This window comes from Triturus cristatus, chromosome 11 (genome assembly GCF_964204655.1).
Source record: "Triturus cristatus chromosome 11, aTriCri1.1, whole genome shotgun sequence".
In the NCBI taxonomy this organism is placed as follows: Eukaryota; Metazoa; Chordata; class Amphibia; order Caudata; family Salamandridae; genus Triturus; species Triturus cristatus.
The window spans coordinates 1,139,016,096-1,139,036,719 of NC_140594.1; the positions used below are offsets into that span (position 1 = coordinate 1,139,016,096).

At 44.7% G+C, this 20,624-nt stretch overlaps 9 non-coding genes across 9 annotated transcripts; all 9 read left to right on the forward strand.

Annotated features, from left to right (window-relative positions):
* Positions 1-2,681: 2,681 nt before the first annotated feature.
* Positions 2,682-2,753, forward strand: TRNAG-CCC (transfer RNA glycine (anticodon CCC)). Its single transcript has one exon. It is a non-coding gene; the product is annotated as a tRNA-Gly (tRNA).
* A 1,517-nt stretch (positions 2,754-4,270) lies between these two features.
* Positions 4,271-4,342, forward strand: TRNAG-CCC (transfer RNA glycine (anticodon CCC)). The gene has a single exon. It is a non-coding gene; the product is annotated as a tRNA-Gly (tRNA).
* A 1,527-nt stretch (positions 4,343-5,869) lies between these two features.
* Positions 5,870-5,941, forward strand: TRNAG-CCC (transfer RNA glycine (anticodon CCC)). The gene has a single exon. It is a non-coding gene; the product is annotated as a tRNA-Gly (tRNA).
* A 1,516-nt stretch (positions 5,942-7,457) lies between these two features.
* TRNAG-CCC (transfer RNA glycine (anticodon CCC)) lies at positions 7,458-7,529 on the forward strand. Its single transcript has one exon. It is a non-coding gene; the product is annotated as a tRNA-Gly (tRNA).
* A 1,527-nt stretch (positions 7,530-9,056) lies between these two features.
* TRNAG-CCC (transfer RNA glycine (anticodon CCC)) lies at positions 9,057-9,128 on the forward strand. The gene has a single exon. It is a non-coding gene; the product is annotated as a tRNA-Gly (tRNA).
* A 1,528-nt stretch (positions 9,129-10,656) lies between these two features.
* Positions 10,657-10,728, forward strand: TRNAG-CCC (transfer RNA glycine (anticodon CCC)). The gene has a single exon. It is a non-coding gene; the product is annotated as a tRNA-Gly (tRNA).
* A 1,516-nt stretch (positions 10,729-12,244) lies between these two features.
* On the forward strand, positions 12,245-12,316 carry TRNAG-CCC (transfer RNA glycine (anticodon CCC)). The gene has a single exon. It is a non-coding gene; the product is annotated as a tRNA-Gly (tRNA).
* A 1,516-nt stretch (positions 12,317-13,832) lies between these two features.
* On the forward strand, positions 13,833-13,904 carry TRNAG-CCC (transfer RNA glycine (anticodon CCC)). The gene has a single exon. It is a non-coding gene; the product is annotated as a tRNA-Gly (tRNA).
* Positions 13,905-20,183: 6,279 nt separating this feature from the next.
* Positions 20,184-20,255, forward strand: TRNAG-CCC (transfer RNA glycine (anticodon CCC)). The gene has a single exon. It is a non-coding gene; the product is annotated as a tRNA-Gly (tRNA).
* The last annotated feature ends 369 nt before the right edge of the window (positions 20,256-20,624 follow it).

The window sequence follows — 20,624 nt, forward strand, 5'->3', positions numbered from 1 at the left end:
CACAAAATGTTATATCAGAGAGCAAGTTGAGAGGACTCCAAGAGGCAGATGTCCATGTAAAGAGCCTCTCACGACAGCAGGAAGGTTGGATATTTCAAGATGGCAACATTTCCTGTCCAATGTCCTCACGTCCCGAACGCTCCCAAACGCTCAAAAGCCTCGCCCTCACCAGGTAGATCTCTGGCTCCCAGTTAAAATCAAATCCTGAGCATGCTAGCGCTAGGATCAAAGAGAGAGGAGAGGGTTAGAGAGCTGCTATCTTGGTAAAGGCCTGAAACTGCTAGTTCCCAAGAGGGTCTGCACTTTCAGTTATGACTGACTGTGAGACGAGAAGATGAAGATTTTCTGCACCCAGCATACATTGCAGCATGCTTAGGCAAATGAGGAGCGAGACCCACCAATCCCTCGCCACATCGCTGAAAGCTCCTCCTCTGCATAAAGAGAACACTTTTACAAGGGAGCAGAGTGGCGCAGCGGAAGCGTGCTGGGCCCATAACCCAGAGGTCGATGGATCGAAACCGTCCTCTGCTATAATATTTCTTGTTTTTTCTTCTGAGAACCAATCTGTCATTTCCACGCTACCAGCAAGGAAAAGCGCAGGCTTGTGCTAGCTATGTGAGAAAAGACTTCTCAACTATCTGTCTCTGCTGAAACACAACAGAGTGATCGCCAAAGGATCAACCCCATACTTTGAAAGTAAAGATACCCAATTATAAGCATAAATGACTGGTGGGACCGTCACACGTTTTTCTGGGCATGCTTTGAATGTCATTCTTGCCTTTTCGTTCTGCTCTTATCATTCTCCTGGGCATTTCATGGAAGGCACTCTCTTTCTCTTCGCTGCTTTGCTTCCAATGCTGCCTAAATATGTTCATTTCCACTATTTGTACTACTGCTTTCCATTTCTTCTCTTCTGCACAGATTTGGCCTTGGTTTCAATCCCCAGTTCCTTACCCTCTACAAGAAACTTTCTACTGCTTTTCATGTTGGTATCTAAACCAAATGCACCATTGAAACTGGTGCAAGATAGTCATTGAACTCGGGGTTGTAATCTTTAGAGCCGAGAGCAACCACATCATAGGGCGTTAGTGGTATAGTGGTGAGCATAGCTGCTTCCCAAGCAGTTGACCCGGGTTCGATTCCCGGCCAATGCAGTGCAAATTTTTATATGTTCTCCAAGCAGGATTTGTTTTAATGCAACATGTCACAAAATGGAAATATCATGAACAGATTAATCAGACGTTAAATTAAAAAAAAAATGAAATACTTAGTCAGGCATCTCGATCGCCCCATCTGCTACATTCATTGTCCTATTAGATGCTATTTTCCAAAAAGCAGAGTCACCACTCACATGTGCTGGTAATAAATATGTTGCGGGCGGTAGACAATGAAAGGGCTGAACCCCGACCAGACATTCTAACTCTAGCATCTCTATATTAAAAAGCATTTCTCGGCAATATCTAGCATGTGAATAAAAGTAGGCAAGATCCACCGATGAATCTGGCAAAAGTCCCCAATGATTTTGTGCACACTTGTTCTCTCACCTGAATGCAGCGCCACCTTGTAGCCATCGGATGTAACTGCAGCTCACAAAATGTTATATCAGAGAGCAAGTTGAGAGGACTCCAAGAGGCAGATGTCCATGGAAAGAGCATCTCACGACAGCAGGAAGGTTGGATATTTCAAGATGGCAACATTTCCTGTCCAACGTCCTCACGTCCCGAACGCTCCCAAACGCTCAAAAGCCTCACACCGGGCAAGCCCTCACCGGGTAGATCTCTGGCTCCCAGTTAAAATCAAATCCTGAGCATGCTAGCGCTAGGATCAAAGAGAGAGGAGAGGGTTAGAGAGCTGCTATCTTGGTAAAGGCCTGAAACTGCTAGTTCCCAAGAGGGTCTGCACTTTCAGTTATGACTGACTGTGAGACGAGAAGATGAAGATTTTCTGCACCCAGCATACATTGCAGCATGCTTAGGCAAATGAGGAGCGAGACCCACCAATCCCTCGCCACTTCGCTGAAAGCTCCTCCTCTGCATAAAGAGAACACTTTTACAAGGGAGCAGAGTGGCGCAGCGGAAGCGTGCTGGGCCCATAACCCAGAGGTCGATGGATCGAAACCATCCTCTGCTATAATATTTCTTGTTTTTTCTTCTGAGAACCAATCTGTCATTTCCACGCTACCAGCAAGGAAAAGCGCAGGCTTGTGCTAGCTATGTGAGAAAAGACTTCTCAACTATCTGTCTCTGCTGAAATACAAGAGAGTGATCGCCAAAGGATCAACCCCATACTTTGAAAGTAAAGATACCCAATTATAAGCATAAATGACTGGTGGGACCGTCACACGTTTTTCTGGGCATGCTTTGAATGTCATTCTTGCCTTTTCGTTCTGCTCTTATCATTCTCCTGGGCATTTCATGGAAGGCACTCTCTTTCTCTTCGCTGCTTTGCTTCCAATGCTGCCTAAATATGTTCATTTCCACTATTTGTACTACTGCTTTCCATTTCTTCTCTTCTGCACAGATTTGGCCTTGGTTTCAATCCCCAGTTCCTTACCCTCTACAAGAAACTTTCTACTGCTTTTCATGTTGGTATCTAAACCAAATGCACCATTGAAACTGGTGCAAGATAGTCATTGAACTCGGGGTTGTAATCTTTAGAACCGAGAGCACCCACATCATAGGGCGCTGGTGGTATAGTGGTGAGCATAGCTGCTTCCCAAGCAGTTGACCCGGGTTCGATTCCCGGCCAATGCAGTGCAAATTTTTTATATGTTCTCCAAGCAGGATTTGTTTTAATGCAACATGTCACAAAACGGAAATATCATGAACAGATTAATCAGACGTTAAATTAAAAAAAAAATGAAATACTTAGGCAGGCATCTCGATCGCCCCATCTGCTACATTAATTGTCCTATTAGATGCTATTTTCCAAAAAGCAGAGTCACCACTCACATGTGCTGGTAATAAATATGTTGCGGGCGGTAGACAATGAAAGGGCTGAACCCCGACCAGACATTCTAACTCTAGCATCTCTATATTAAAAAGCATTTCTAGGCAATATCTAGCATGTGAATAAAAGTAGGCAAGATCCACCGATGAATCTGGCAAAAGTCCCCAACGATTTTGTGCACACTTGTTCTCTCACCTGAATGCAGCGCCACCTTGTAGCCATCGGATGTAACTGCAGCTCACAAAATGTTATATCAGAGAGCAAGTTGAGAGGACTCCAAGAGGCAGATGTCCATGGAAAGAGCCTCTCACGACAGCAGGAAGGTTGGATATTTCAAGATGGCAACATTTCCTGTCCAATGTCCTCACGTCCCGAACGCTCCCAAACGCTCAAAAGCCTCGCCCTCACCGGGTAGATCTCTGGCTCCCAGTTAAAATCAAATCCTGAGCATGCTAGCGCTAGGATCAAAGAGAGAGGAAAGGGTTAGAGAGCTGCTATCTTGGTAAAGGCCTGAAACTGCTAGTTCCCAAGAGGGTCTGCACTTTCAGTTATGACAGACTGTGAGACGAGAAGATGAAGATTTTCTGCACCCAGCATACATTGCAGCATGCTTAGGCAAATGAGGAGCGAGACCCACCAATCCCTCGCCACTTCGCTGAAAGCTCCTCCTCTGCATAAAGAGAGCACTTTTACAAGGGAGCAGAGTGGCGCAGCGGAAGCGTGCTGGGCCCATAACCCAGAGGTCGATGGATCGAAACCATCCTCTGCTATAATATTTCTTGTTTTTTCTTCTGAGAACCAATCTGTCATTTCCACGCTACCAGCAAGGAAAAGCGCAGGCTTGTGCTAGCTATGTGAGAAAAGACTTCTCAACTATCTGTCTCTGCTGAAATACAAGAGAGTGATCGCCAAAGGATCAACCCCATACTTTGAAAGTAAAGATACCCAATTATAAGCATAAATGACTGGTGGGACCGTCACACGTTTTTCTGGGCATGCTTTGAATGTCATTCTTGCCTTTTCGTTCTGCTCTTATCATTCTCCTGGGCATTTCATGGAAGGCACTCTCTTTCTCTTCGCTGCTTTGCTTCCAATGCTGCCTAAATATGTTCATTTCCACTATTTGTACTACTGCTTTCCATTTCTTCTCTTCTGCACAGATTTGGCCTTGGTTTCAATCCCCAGTTCCTTACCCTCTACAAGAAACTTTCTACTGCTTTTCATGTTGGTATCTAAACCAAATGCACCATTGAAACTGTTGCAAGATAGTCATTGAACTCGGGGTTGTAATCTTTAGAACCGAGAGCAACCACAACATAGGGCGTTGGTGGTATAGTGGTGAGCATAGCTGCTTCCCAAGCAGTTGACCCGGGTTCGATTCCCGGCCAATGCAGTGCAAATTTTTATATGTTCTCCAAGCAGGATTTGTTTTAATGCAACATGTCACAAAATGGAAATATCATGAACAGATTAATCAGACGTTAAATTAAAAAAAAAATGAAATACTTAGGCAGGCATCTCGATCGCCCCATCTGCTACATTCATTGTCCTATTAGATGCTATTTTCCAAAAAGCAGAGTCACCACTCACATGTGCTGGTAATAAATATGTTGCGGGCGGTAGACAATGAAAGGGCTGAACCCCGACCAGACATTCTAACTCTAGCATCTCTATATTAAAAAGCATTTCTAGGCAATATCTAGCATGTGAATAAAAGTAGGCAAGATCCACCGATGAATCTGGCAAAAGTCCCCAATGATTTTGTGCACACTTGTTCTCTCACCTGAATGCAGCGCCACCTTGTAGCCATCGGATGTAACTGCAGCTCACAAAATGTTATATCAGAGAGCAAGTTGAGAGGACTCCAAGAGGCAGATGTCCATGGAAAGAGCATCTCACGACAGCAGGAAGGTTGGATATTTCAAGATGGCAACATTTCCTGTCCAACGTCCTCACGTCCCGAACGCTCCCAAACGCTCAAAAGCCTCACACCGGGCAAGCCCTCACCGGGTAGATCTCTGGCTCCCAGTTAAAATCAAATCCTGAGCATGCTAGCGCTAGGATCAAAGAGAGAGGAGAGGGTTAGAGAGCTGCTATCTTGGTAAAGGCCTGAAACTGCTAGTTCCCAAGAGGGTCTGCACTTTCAGTTATGACTGACTGTGAGACGAGAAGATGAAGATTTTCTGCACCCAGCATACATTGCAGCATGCTTAGGCAAATGAGGAGCGAGACCCACCAATCCCTCGCCACTTCGCTGAAAGCTCCTCCTCTGCATAAAGAGAACACTTTTACAAGGGAGCAGAGTGGCGCAGCGGAAGCGTGCTGGGCCCATAACCCAGAGGTCGATGGATCGAAACCATCCTCTGCTATAATATTTCTTGTTTTTTCTTCTGAGGACCAATCTGTCATTTCCACGCTACCAGCAAGGAAAAGCGCAGGCTTGTGCTAGCTATGTGAGAAAAGACTTCTCAACTATCTGTCTCTGCTGAAATACAAGAGAGTGATCGCCAAAGGATCAACCCCATACTTTGAAAGTAAAGATACCCAATTATAAGCATAAATGACTGGTGGGACCGTCACACGTTTTTCTGGGCATGCTTTGAATGTCATTCTTGCCTTTTCGTTCTGCTCTTATCATTCTCCTGGGCATTTCATGGAAGGCACTCTCTTTCTCTTCGCTGCTTTGCTTCCAATGCTGCCTAAATATGTTCATTTCCACTATTTGTACTACTGCTTTCCATTTCTTCTCTTCTGCACAGATTTGGCCTTGGTTTCAATCCCCAGTTCCTTACCCTCTACAAGAAACTTTCTACTGCTTTTCATGTTGGTATCTAAACCAAATGCACCATTGAAACTGGTGCAAGATAGTCATTGAACTCGGGGTTGTAATCTTTAGAACCGAGAGCACCCACATCATAGGGCGTTGGTGGTATAGTGGTGAGCATAGCTGCTTCCCAAGCAGTTGACCCGGGTTCGATTCCCGGCCAATGCAGTGCAAATTTTTATATGTTCTCCAAGCAGGATTTGTTTTAATGCAACATGTCACAAAACGGAAATATCATGAACAGATTAATCAGACGTTAAATTAAAAAAAAAATGAAATACTTAGGCAGGCATCTCGATCGCCCCATCTGCTACATTCATTGTCCTATTAGATGCTATTTTCCAAAAAGCAGAGTCACCACTCACATGTGCTGGTAATAAATATGTTGCGGGCGGTAGACAATGAAAGGGCTGAACCCCGACCAGACATTCTAACTCTAGCATCTCTATATTAAAAAGCATTTCTAGGCAATATCTAGCATGTGAATAAAAGTAGGCAAGATCCACCGATGAATCTGGCAAAAGTCCCCAATGATTTTGTGCACACTTGTTCTCTCACCTGAATGCAGCGCCACCTTGTAGCAATCGGATGTAACTGCAGCTCACAAAATGTTATATCAGAGAGCAAGTTGAGAGGACTCCAAGAGGCAGATGTCCATGGAAAGAGCCTCTCACGACAGCAGGAAGGTTGGATATTTCAAGATGGCAACATTTCCTGTCCAATGTCCTCACGTCCCGAACGCTCCCAAACGCTCAAAAGCCTCGCCCTCACCGGGTAGATCTCTGGCTCCCAGTTAAAATCAAATCCTGAGCATGCTAGCGCTAGGATCAAAGAGAGAGGAAAGGGTTAGAGAGCTGCTATCTTGGTAAAGGCCTGAAACTGCTAGTTCCCAAGAGGGTCTGCACTTTCAGTTATGACTGACTGTGAGACGAGAAGATGAAGATTTTCTGCACCCAGCATACATTGCAGCATGCTTAGGCAAATGAGGAGCGAGACCCACCAATCCCTCGCCACTTCGCTGAAAGCTCCTCCTCTGCATAAAGAGAACACTTTTACAAGGGAGCAGAGTGGCGCAGCGGAAGCGTGCTGGGCCCATAACCCAGAGGTCGATGGATCGAAACCATCCTCTGCTATAATATTTCTTGTTTTTTCTTCTGAGAACCAATCTGTCATTTCCACGCTACCAGCAAGGAAAAGCGCAGGCTTGTGCTAGCTATGTGAGAAAAGACTTCTCAACTATCTGTCTCTGCTGAAATACAAGAGAGTGATCGCCAAAGGATCAACCCCATACTTTGAAAGTAAAGATACCCAATTATAAGCATAAATGACTGGTGGGACCGTCACACGTTTTTCTGGGCATGCTTTGAATGTCATTCTTGCCTTTTCGTTCTGCTCTTATCATTCTCCTGGGCATTTCATGGAAGGCACTCTCTTTCTCTTCGCTGCTTTGCTTCCAATGCTGCCTAAATATGTTCATTTCCACTATTTGTACTACTGCTTTCCATTTCTTCTCTTCTGCACAGATTTGGCCTTGGTTTCAATCCCCAGTTCCTTACCCTCTACAAGAAACTTTCTACTGCTTTTCATGTTGGTATCTAAACCAAATGCACCATTGAAACTGTTGCAAGATAGTCATTGAACTCGGGGTTGTAATCTTTAGAACCGAGAGCAACCACAACATAGGGCGTTGGTGGTATAGTGGTGAGCATAGCTGCTTCCCAAGCAGTTGTCCCGGGTTCGATTCCCGGCCAATGCAGTGCAAATTTTTATATGTTCTCCAAGCAGGATTTGTTTTAATGCAACATGTCACAAAACGGAAATATCATGAACAGATTAATCAGACGTTAAATTAAAAAAAAAATGAAATACTTAGGCAGGCATCTCGATCGCCCCATCTGCTACATTCATTGTCCTATTAGATGCTATTTTCCAAAAAGCAGAGTCACCACTCACATGTGCTGGTAATAAATATGTTGCGGGCGGTAGACAATGAAAGGGCTGAACCCTGACCAGACATTCTAACTCTAGCATCTCTATATTAAAAAGCCTTTCTAGGCAATATCTAGCATGTGAATAAAAGTAGGCAAGATCAACCGATGAATCTGGCAAAAGTCCCCAACGATTTTGTGCACACTTGTTCTCTCACCTGAATGCAGCGCCATCTTGTAGCCATCGGATGTAACTGCAGGTCACAAAATGTTATATCAGAGAGCAAGTTGAGAGGACTCCAAGAGGCAGATGTCCATGGAAAGAGCCTCTCACGACAGCAGGAAGGTTGGATATTTCAAGATGGCAACATTTCCTGTCCAACGTCCTCACGTCCCGAACGCTCCCAAATGCTCAAAAGCCTCACACCGGGCAAGCCCTCACCGGGTAGATCTCTGGCTCCCAGTTAAAATCAAATCCTGAGCATGCTAGCGCTAGGATCAAAGAGAGAGGAGAGGGTTAGAGAGCTGCTATCTTGGTAAAGGCCTGAAACTGCTAGTTCCCAAGAGGGTCTGCACTTTCAGTTATGACTGACTGTGAGACGAGAAGATGAAGATTTTCTGCACCCAGCATACATTGCAGCATGCTTAGGCAAATGAGGAGCGAGACCCACCAATCCCTCGCCACTTCGCTGAAAGCTCCTCCTCTGCATAAAGAGAACACTTTTACAAGGGAGCAGAGTGGCGCAGCGGAAGCGTGCTGGGCCCATAACCCAGAGGTCGATGGATCGAAACCATCCTCTGCTATAATATTTCTTGTTTTTTCTTCTGAGGACCAATCTGTCATTTCCACGCTACCAGCAAGGAAAAGCGCAGGCTTGTGCTAGCTATGTGAGAAAAGACTTCTCAACTATCTGTCTCTGCTGAAATACAAGAGAGTGATCGCCAAAGGATCAACCCCATACTTTGAAAGTAAAGATACCCAATTATAAGCATAAATGACTGGTGGGACCGTCACACGTTTTTCTGGGCATGCTTTGAATGTCATTCTTGCCTTTTCGTTCTGCTCTTATCATTCTCCTGGGCATTTCATGGAAGGCACTCTCTTTCTCTTCGCTGCTTTGCTTCCAATGCTGCCTAAATATGTTCATTTCCACTATTTGTACTACTGCTTTCCATTTCTTCTCTTCTGCACAGATTTGGCCTTGGTTTCAATCCCCAGTTCCTTACCCTCTACAAGAAACTTTCTACTGCTTTTCATGTTGGTATCTAAACCAAATGCACCATTGAAACTGGTGCAAGATAGTCATTGAACTCGGGGTTGTAATCTTTAGAACCGAGAGCACCCACATCATAGGGCGTTGGTGGTATAGTGGTGAGCATAGCTGCTTCCCAAGCAGTTGACCCGGGTTTGATTCCCGGCCAATGCAGTGCAAATTTTTATATGTTCTCCAAGCAGGATTTGTTTTAATGCAACATGTCACAAAACGGAAATATCATGAACAGATTAATCAGACGTTAAATTAAAAAAAAAAATGAAATACTTAGGCAGGCATCTCGATCGCCCCATCTGCTACATTAATTGTCCTATTAGATGCTATTTTCCAAAAAGCAGAGTCACCACTCACATGTGCTGGTAATAAATATGTTGCGGGCGGTAGACAATGAAAGGGCTGAACCCCGACCAGACATTCTAACTCTAGCATCTCTATATTAAAAAGCATTTCTAGGCAATATCTAGCATGTGAATAAAAGTAGGCAAGATCCACCGATGAATCTGGCAAAAGTCCCCAACGATTTTGTGCACACTTGTTCTCTCACCTGAATGCAGCGCCACCTTCTAGCCATCGGATGTAACTGCAGCTCACAAAATGTTATATCAGAGAGCAAGTTGAGAGGACTCCAAGAGGCAGATGTCCATGGAAAGAGCCTCTCACGACAGCAGGAAGGTTGGATATTTCAAGATGGCAACATTTCCTGTCCAATGTCCTCACGTCCCGAACGCTCCCAAACGCTCAAAAGCCTCACACCGGGCAAGCCCTCACCGGGTAGATCTCTGGCTCCCAGTTAAAATCAAATCCTGAGCATGCTAGCGCTAGGATCAAAGAGAGAGGAGAGGGTTAGAGAGCTGCTATCTTGGTAAAGGCCTGAAACTGCTAGTTCCCAAGAGGGTCTGCACTTTCAGTTATGACTGACTGTGAGACGAGAAGATGAAGATTTTCTGCACCCAGCATACATTGCAGCATGCTTAGGCAAATGAGGAGCGAGACCCACCAATCCCTCGCCACTTCGCTGAAAGCTCCTCCTCTGCATAAAGAGAACACTTTTACAAGGGAGCAGAGTGGCGCAGCGGAAGCGTGCTGGGCCCATAACCCAGAGGTCGATGGATCGAAACCATCCTCAGCTATAATATTTCTTGTTTTTTCTTCTGAGAACCAATCTGTCATTTCCACGCTACCAGCAAGGAAAAGCGCAGGCTTGTGCTAGCTATGTGAGAAAAGACTTCTCAACTATCTGTCTCTGCTGAAACACAACAGAGTGATCGCCAAAGGATCAACCCCATACTTTGAAAGTAAAGATACCCAATTATAAGCATAAATGACTGGTGGGACCGTCACACGTTTTTCTGGGCATGCTTTGAATGTCATTCTTGCCTTTTCGTTCTGCTCTTATCATTCTCCTGGGCATTTCATGGAAGGCACTCTCTTTCTCTTCGCTGCTTTGCTTCCAATGCTGCCTAAATATGTTCATTTCCACTATTTGTACTACTGCTTTCCATTTCTTCTCTTCTGCACAGATTTGGCCTTGGTTTCAATCCCCAGTTCCTTACCCTCTACAAGAAACTTTCTACTGCTTTTCATGTTGGTATCTAAACCAAATGCACCATTGAAACTGGTGCAAGATAGTCATTGAACTCGGGGTTGTAATCTTTAGAACCGAGAGCAACCACATCATAGGGCGTTGGTGGTATAGTGGTGAGCATAGCTGCTTCCCAAGCAGTTGACCCGGGTTCGATTCCCGGCCAATGCAGTGCAAATTTTTATATGTTCTCCAAGCAGGATTTGTTTTAATGCAACATGTCACAAAATGGAAATATCATGAACAGATTAATCAGACGTTAAATAAAAAAAAAAATGAAATACTTAGGCAGGCATCTCGATCGCCCCATCTGCTACATTCATTGTCCTATTAGATGCTATTTTCCAAAAAGCAGAGTCACCACTCACATGTGCTGGTAATAAATATGTTGCGGGCGGTAGACAATGAAAGGGCTGAACCCCGACCAGACATTCTAACTCTAGCATCTCTATATTAAAAAGCATTTCTAGGCAATATCTAGCATGTGAATAAAAGTAGGCAAGATCCACCGATGAATCTGGCAAAAGTCCCCAATGATTTTGTGCACACTTGTTCTCTCACCTGAATGCAGCGCCATCTTGTAGCCATCGGATGTAACTGCAGCTCACAAAATGTTATATCAGAGAGCAAGTTGAGAGGACTCCAAGAGGCAGATGTCCATGGAAAGAGCATCTCACGACAGCAGGAAGGTTGGATATTTCAAGATGGCAACATTTCCTGTCCAACGTCCTCACGTCCCGAACGCTCCCAAACGCTCAAAAGCCTCGCCCTCACCGGGTAGATCTCTGGCTCCCAGTTAAAATCAAATCCTGAGCATGCTAGCGCTAGGATCAAAGAGAGAGGGGAGGGTTAGAGAGCTGCTATCTTGGTAAAGGCCTGAAACTGCTAGTTCCCAAGAGGGTCTGCACTTTCAGTTATGACTGACTGTGAGACGAGAAGATGAAGATTTTCTGCACCCAGCATACATTGCAGCATGCTTAGGCAAATGAGGAGCGAGACCCACCAATCCCTCGCCACTTCGCTGAAAGCTCCTCCTCTGCATAAAGAGAACACTTTTACAAGGGAGCAGAGTGGCGCAGCGGAAGCGTGCTGGGCCCATAACCCAGAGGTCGATGGATCGAAACCATCCTCAGCTATAATATTTCTTGTTTTTTCTTCTGAGAACCAATCTGTCATTTCCACGCTACCAGCAAGGAAAAGCGCAGGCTTGTGCTAGCTATGTGAGAAAAGACTTCTCAACTATCTGTCTCTGCTGAAACACAACAGAGTGATCGCCAAAGGATCAACCCCATACTTTGAAAGTAAAGATACCCAATTATAAGCATAAATGACTGGTGGGACCGTCACACGTTTTTCTGGGCATGCTTTGAATGTCATTCTTGCCTTTTCGTTCTGCTCTTATCATTCTCCTGGGCATTTCATGGAAGGCACTCTCTTTCTCTTCGCTGCTTTGCTTCCAATGCTGCCTAAATATGTTCATTTCCACTATTTGTACTACTGCTTTCCATTTCTTCTCTTCTGCACAGATTTGGCCTTGGTTTCAATCCCCAGTTCCTTACCCTCTACAAGAAACTTTCTACTGCTTTTCATGTTGGTATCTAAACCAAATGCACCATTGAAACTGGTGCAAGATAGTCATTGAACTCGGGGTTGTAATCTTTAGAACCGAGAGCAACCACATCATAGGGCGTTGGTGGTATAGTGGTGAGCATAGCTGCTTCCCAAGCAGTTGACCCGGGTTCGATTCCCGGCCAATGCAGTGCAAATTTTTATATGTTCTCCAAGCAGGATTTGTTTTAATGCAACATGTCACAAAATGGAAATATCATGAACAGATTAATCAGACGTTAAATTAAAAAAAAAATGAAATACTTAGGCAGGCATCTCGATCGCCCCATCTGCTACATTCATTGTCCTATTAGATGCTATTTTCCAAAAAGCAGAGTCACCACTCACATGTGCTGGTAATAAATATGTTGCGGGCGGTAGACAATGAAAGGGCTGAACCCCGACCAGACATTCTAACTCTAGCATCTCTATATTAAAAAGCATTTCTAGGCAATATCTAGCATGTGAATAAAAGTAGGCAAGATACACCGATGAATCTGGCAAAAGTCCCCAATGATTTTGTGCACACTTGTTCTCTCACCTGAATGCAGCGCCATCTTGTAGCCATCGGATGTAACTGCAGCTCACAAAATGTTATATCAGAGAGCAAGTTGAGAGGACTCCAAGAGGCAGATGTCCATGGAAAGAGCATCTCACGACAGCAGGAAGGTTGGATATTTCAAGATGGCAACATTTCCTGTCCAACGTCCTCACGTCCCGAACGCTCCCAAACGCTCAAAAGCCTCGCCCTCACCGGGTAGATCTCTGGCTCCCAGTTAAAATCAAATCCTGAGCATGCTAGCGCTAGGATCAAAGAGAGAGGAGAGGGTTAGAGAGCTGCTATCTTGGTAAAGGCCTGAAACTGCTAGTTCCCAAGAGGGTCTGCACTTTCAGTTATGACTGACTGTGAGACGAGAAGATGAAGATTTTCTGCACCCAGCATACATTGCAGCATGCTTAGGCAAATGAGGAGCGAGACCCACCAATCCCTCGCCACTTCGCTGAAAGCTCCTCCTCTGCATAAAGAGAACACTTTTACAAGGGAGCAGAGCGGCGCAGCGGAAGCGTGCTGGGCCCATAACCCAGAGGTCGATGGATCGAAACCATCCTCTGCTATAATATATCTTGTTTTTTCTTCTGAGGACCAATCTGTCATTTCCACGCTACCAGCAAGGAAAAGCGCAGGCTTGTGCTAGCTATGTGAGAAAAGACTTCTCAACTATCTGTCTCTGCTGAAATACAAGAGAGTGATCGCCAAAGGATCAACCCCATACTTTGAAAGTAAAGATACCCAATTATAAGCATAAATGACTGGTGGGACCGTCACACGTTTTTCTGGGCATGCTTTGAATGTCATTCTTGCCTTTTCGTTCTGCTCTTATCATTCTCCTGGGCATTTCATGGAAGGCACTCTCTTTCTCTTCGCTGCTTTGCTTCCAATGCTGCCTAAATATGTTCATTTCCTCTATTTGTACTACTGCTTTCCATTTCTTCTCTTCTGCACAGATTTGGCCTCGGTTTCAATCCCCAGTTCCTTACCCTCTACAAGAAACTTTCTACTGCTTTTCATGTTGGTATCTAAACCAAATGCACCATTGAAACTGGTGCAAGATAGTCATTGAACTCGGGGTTGTAATCTTTAGAACCGAGAGCACCCACATCATAGGGCGTTGGTGGTATAGTGGTGAGCATAGCTGCTTCCCAAGCAGTTGACCCGGGTTCGATTCCCGGCCAATGCAGTGCAAATTTTTATATGTTCTCCAAGCAGGATTTGTTTTAATGCAACATGTCACAAAACGGAAATATCATGAACAGATTAATCAGACGTTAAATTAAAAAAAAAATGAAATACTTAGGCAGGCATCTCGATCGCCCCATCTGCTACATTAATTGTCCTATTAGATGCTATTTTCCAAAAAGCAGAGTCACCACTCACATGTGCTGGTAATAAATATGTTGCGGGCGGTAGACAATGAAAGGGCTGAACCCCGACCAGACATTCTAACTCTAGCATCTCTATATTAAAAAGCATTTCTAGGCAATATCTAGCATGTGAATAAAAGTAGGCAAGATCCACCGATGAATCTGGCAAAAGTCCCCAACGATTTTGTGCACACTTGTTCTCTCACCTGAATGCAGCGCCACCTTGTAGCCATCGGATGTAACTGCAGCTCACAAAATGTTATATCAGAGAGCAAGTTGAGAGGACTCCAAGAGGCAGATGTCCATGGAAAGAGCCTCTCACGACAGCAGGAAGGTTGGATATTTCAAGATGGCAACATTTCCTGTCCAATGTCCTCACGTCCCGAACGCTCCCAAACGCTCAAAAGCCTCGCCCTCACCGGGTAGATCTCTGGCTCCCAGTTAAAATCAAATCCTGAGCATGCTAGCGCTAGGATCAAAGAGAGAGGAAAGGGTTAGAGAGCTGCTATCTTGGTAAAGGCCTGAAACTGCTAGTTCCCAAGAGGGTCTGCACTTTCAGTTATGACTGACTGTGAGACGAGAAGATGAAGATTTTCTGCACCCAGCATACATTGCAGCATGCTTAGGCAAATGAGGAGCGAGACCCACCAATCCCTCGCCACTTCGCTGAAAGCTCCTCCTCTGCATAAAGAGAACACTTTTACAAGGGAGCAGAGTGGCGCAGCGGAAGCGTGCTGGGCCCATAACCCAGAGGTCGATGGATCGAAACCATCCTCTGCTATAATATATCTTGTTTTTTCTTCTGAGGACCAATCTGTCATTTCCACGCTACCAGCAAGGAAAAGCGCAGGCTTGTGCTAGCTATGTGAGAAAAGACTTCTCAACTATCTGTCTCTGCTGAAATACAAGAGAGTGATCGCCAAAGGATCAACCCCATACTTTGAAAGTAAAGATACCCAATTATAAGCATAAATGACTGGTGGGACCGTCACACGTTTTTCTGGGCATGCTTTGAATGTCATTCTTGCCTTTTCGTTCTGCTCTTATCATTCTCCTGGGCATTTCATGGAAGGCACTCTATTTCTCTTCGCTGCTTTGCTTCCAATGCTGCCTAAATATGTTCATTTCCACTATTTGCACTACTGCTTTCCATTTCTTCTCTTCTGCACAGATTTGCCCTTGGTTTCAATCCCCAGTTCCTTACCCTCTACAAGAAACTTTCTACTGCTTTTCATGTTGGTATCTAAACCAAATGCACCATTGAAACTGGTGCAAGATAGTCATTGAACTCGGGGTTGTAAGCTTTAGAACCGAGACCAACCACATCATAGGGCGTTGGTGGTATAGTGGTGAGCATAGCTGCTTCCCAAGCAGTTGACCCGGGTTCGATTCACAGCCAATGCAGTGCACATTTTTATATGTTCTCCAAGCAGGATTTGTTTTAATGCAACATGTCACAAAACGGAAATATCATGAACAGATTAATCAGACGTTAAATAAAAAAAAAAATGAAATACATAGGTAGGCATCTCGATCGCCCCATCTGCTACATTCATTGTCCTATTAGATGCTATTTTCCAAAAAGCAGAGTCACCACTCACATGTGCTGGTAATAAATATGTTGCGGGCGGTAGACAATGAAAGGGCTGAACCTCGACCAGACATTCTAACTCTAGCATCTCTATATTAAAAAGCATTTCTAGGCAATATCTAGTATGTGAATAAAAGTAGGCAAGATCCACCGATGAATCTGGCAAAAGTCCCCAACGATTTTGTGCACACTTGTTTTCTCACCTGAATGCAGCGCCACCTTGTAGCCATCGGATGTAACTGCAGCTCACAAAATGTTATATCAGAGAGCAAGTTGAGAGGACTCCAAGAGGCAGATGTCCATGGAAAGAGCCTCTCACGACAGCAGGAAGGTTGGATATTTCAAGATGGCAACATTTCCTGTCCAACGTCCTCACGTCCCGAACGCTCCCAAACGCTCAAAAGCCTCGCCCTCACCGGGTAGATCTCTGGCTCCCAGTTAAAATCAAATCCTGAGCATGCTAGCGCTAGGATCAAAGAGAGAGGAGAGGGTTAGAGAGCTGCTATCTTGGTAAAGGCCTGAAACTGCTAGTTCCCAAGAGGGTCTGCACTTTCAGTTATGACTGACTGTGAGACGAGAAGATGAAGATTTTCTGCACCCAGCATACATTGCAGCATGCTTAGGCAAATGAGGAGCGAGACCCACCAATCCCTCGCCACTTCGTTGAAAGCTCCTCCTCTGCATAAAGAGAACACTTTTACAAGGGAGCAGAGTGGCGCAGCGGAAGCGTGCTGGGCCCATAACCCAGAGGTCGATGGATCGAAACCATCCTCTGCTATAATATTTCTTGTTTTTTCTTCTGAGAACCAATCTGTCATTTCCACGCTACCAGCAAGGAAAAGCGCAGGCTTGTGCTAGCTATGTGAGAAAAGACTTCTCAACTATCTGTCTCTGCTGAAATACAAGAGAGTGATCGCCAAAGGATCAACCCCATACTTTGAAAGTAAAGATACCCAATTATAAGCATAAATGACTGGTGGGACCGTCACACGTTTTTCTGGGCATGCTTTGAATGTCATTCTTGCCTTTTCGTTCTGCTCTTATCATTCTCCTGGGCATTTCATGGAAGGCACTCTCTTTATCTTCGCTGCTTTGCTTCCAATGCTGCCTAAATATGTTCATTTCCACTATTTGTACTACTGCTTTCCATTTCTTCTCTTCTGCACAGATTTGGCCTTGGTTTCAATCCCCAGTTCCTTACCCTCTACAAGAAACTTTCTACTGCTTTTCATGTTGGTATCTAAACCAAATGCACCATTGAAACTGGTGCAAGATAGTCATTGAACTCTGGGTTGTAATCTTTAGAACCGAGAGCAACAACATCATAGGTCGTTGGTGGTATAGTGGTGAGCATAGCTGCTTCCCAAGCAGTTGACCCGGGTTCGATTCCCGGCCAATGCTGTGCAAATTTTTATATGTTCTCCAAGCAGGATTTGTTTTAATGCAACATGTCACAAAACGGAAATATCATGAACAGATTAATCAGACGTTAAATTAAAAAAAAAATGAAATACTTAGGCAGGCATCTCGATCGCCCCATCTGCTACATTCATTGTCCTATTAGATGCTATTTTCCAAAAAGCAGAGTCACCACTCACATGTGCAGGTAATAAATATGTTGCGGGCGGTAGACAATGAAAGGGCTGAACCCCGACCAGACATTCTAACTCTAGCATCTCTATATTAAAAAGCATTTCTAGGCAATATCTAGCATGTGAATAAAAGTAGGCAAGATCCACCGATGAATCTGGCAAAAGTCCCCAACGATTTTGTGCACACTTGTTCTCTCACCTGAATGCAGCGCCACCTTGTAGCCATCGGATGTAACTGCAGCTCACAAAATGTTATATCAGAGAGCAAGTTGAGAGGACTCCAAGAGGCAGATGTCCATGGAAAGAGCCTCTCACGACAGCAGGAAGGTTGGATATTTCAAGATGGCAACATTTCCTGTCCAACGTCCTCACGTCCCGAACGCTCCCAAACGCTCAAAAGCCTCGCCCTCACCGGGTAGATCTCTGGCTCCCAGTTAAAATCAAATCCTGAGCATGCTAGCGCTAGGATCAAAGAGAGAGGAGAGGGTTAGAGAGCTGCTATCTTGGTAAAGGCCTGAAACTGCTAGTTCCCAAGAGGGTCTGCACTTTCAGTTATGACTGACTGTGAGACGAGAAGATGAAGATTTTCTGCACCCAGCATACATTGCAGCATGCTTAGGCAAATGAGGAGCGAGACCCACCAATCCCTCGCCACTTCGCTGAAAGCTCCTCCTCTGCATAAAGAGAACACTTTTACAAGGGAGCAGAGTGGCGCAGCGGAAGCGTGCTGGGCCCATAACCCAGAGGTCGATGGATCGAAACCATCCTCTGCTATAATATTTCTTGTTTTTTCTTCTGAGAACCAATCTGTCATTTCCACGCTACCAGCAAGGAAAAGCGCAGGCTTGTGCTAGCTATTTGAGAAAAGACTTCTCAACTATCTGTCTCTGCTGAAATACAAGAGAGTGATCGCCAAAGGATCAACCCCATACTTTGAAAGTAAAGCTACCCAATTATAAGCATAAATGACTGGTGGGACCGTCACACGTTTTTCTGGGCATGCTTTGAATGTCATTCTTGCCTTTTCGTTCTGCTCTTATCATTCTCCTGGGCATTTCATGGAAGGCACTCTCTTTCTCTTCGCTGCTTGGCTTCCAATGCTGCCTAAATATGTTCATTTCCACTATTTGTACTACTGCTTTCCATTTCTTCTCTTCTGCACAGATTTGGCCTTGGTTTCAATCCCCAGTTCCTTACCCTCTACAAGAAACTTTCTACTGCTTTTCATGTTGGTATCTAAACCAAATGCACCATTTAAACTGGTGCAAGATAGTCATTGAACTCGGGGTTGTAATCTTTAGAACCGAGAGCAAGCACATCATAGGGCGTTGGTGGTATAGTGGTGAGCATAGCTTCTTCCCAAGCAGTTGACCTGGGTTCGAGTCCCGGCCAATGCAGTGCAAATTTTTATATGTTCTCCAAGCAGGATTTGTTTTAATGCAACATGTCACAAAACGGAAATATCATGAACAGATTAATCAGACGTTAAATTAAAAAAAAAATGAAATACTTAGGCAGGCATCTCGATCGCCCCATCTGCTACATTCATTGTCCTATTAGATGCTATTTTCCAAAAAGCAGAGTCACCACTCACATGTGCTGGTAATAAATATGTTGCGGGAGGTAGACAATGAAAGGGCTGAACCCCGACCAGACATTCTAACTCTAGCATCTCTATATTAAAAAGCATTTCTAGGCAATATCTAGCATGTGAATAAAAGTAGGCAAGATCCACCGATGAATCTGGCAAAAGTCCCCAACGATTTTGTGCACACTTGTTCTCTCACCTGAATGCAGCTTCATCTTGTAGCCATCGGATGTAACTGCAGCTCACAAAATGTTATATCAGAGAGCAAGTTGAGAGGACTCCAAGAGGCAGATGTCCATGGAAAGAGCCTCTCACGACAGCAGGAAGGTTGGATATTTCAAGATGGCAACATTTCCTGTCCAACGTCCTCACGTCCCGAACGCTCCCAAACGCTCAAAAGCCTCGCCCTCACCGGGTAGATCTCTGGCTCCCAGTTAAAATCAAATCCTGAGCATGCTAGCGCTAGGATCAAAGAGAGAGGAGAGGGTTAGAGAGCTGCTATCTTGGTAAAGGCCTGAAACTGCTAGTTCCCAAGAGGGTCTGCACTTTCAGTTATGACTGACTGTGAGACGAGAAGATGAAGATTTTCTGCACCCAGCATACATTGCAGCATGCTTAGGCAAATGAGGAGCGAGACCCACCAATCCCGCGCCACTTCGCTGAAAGCTCCTCCTCTGCATAAAGAGAACACTTTTACAAGGGAGCAGAGTGGCGCAGCGGAAGCGTGCTGGGCCCATAACCCAGAGGTCGATGGATCGAAACCATCCTCTGCTATAATATTTCTTGTTTTTTCTTCTGAGAACCAATCTGTCATTTCCACGCTACCAGCAAGGAAAGCGCAGGCTTGTGCTAGCTATGTGAGAAAAGACTTCTCAACTATCTGTCTCTGCTGAAACACAACAGAGTGATCGCCAAAGGATCAACCCCATACTTTGAAAGTAAAGATACCCAATTATAAGCATAAATGACTGGTGGGACCGTCACACGTTTTTCTGGGCATGCTTTGAATGTCATTCTTGCCTTTTCGTTCTGCTCTTATCACTCTCCTGGGCATTTCATGGAAGGCACTCTCTTTCTCTTCGCTGCTTTGCTTCCAATGCTGCCTAAATATGTTCATTTCCACTATTTGTACTACTGCTTTCCATTTCTTCTCTTCTGCACAGATTTGGCCTTGGTTTCAATCCCCAGTTCCTTACCCTCTACAAGAAACTTTCTACTGCTTTTCATGTTGGTATCTAAACCAAATGCACCATTGAAACTGGTGCAAGATAGTCATTGAACTCGGGGTTGTAATCTTTAGAACCGAGAGCACCCACATCATAGGGCGTTGGTGGTATAGTGGTGAGCATAGCTGCTTCCCAAGCAGTTGACCCGGGTTCGATTCCCGGCCAATGCAGTGCAAATTTTTAGATGTTCTCCAAGCAGGATTTGTTTTAATGCAACATGTCACAAAACGGAAATATCATGAACAGATTAATCAGACGTTAAATTAAAAAAAAAATGAAATACTTAGGCAGGCATCTCGATCGCCCCATCTGCTACATTCATTGTCCTATTAGATGCTATTTTCCAAAAAGCAGAGTCACCACTCACATGTGCTGGTAATAAATATGTTGCGGGCGGTAGACAATGAACGAGCTGAACCCCGACCAGACATTCTAACTCTAGCATCTCTATATTAAAAAGCATTTCTAGGCAATATCTAGCATGTGAATAAAAGTAGGCAAGATCCACCGATGAATCTGGCAAAAGTCCCCAACGATTT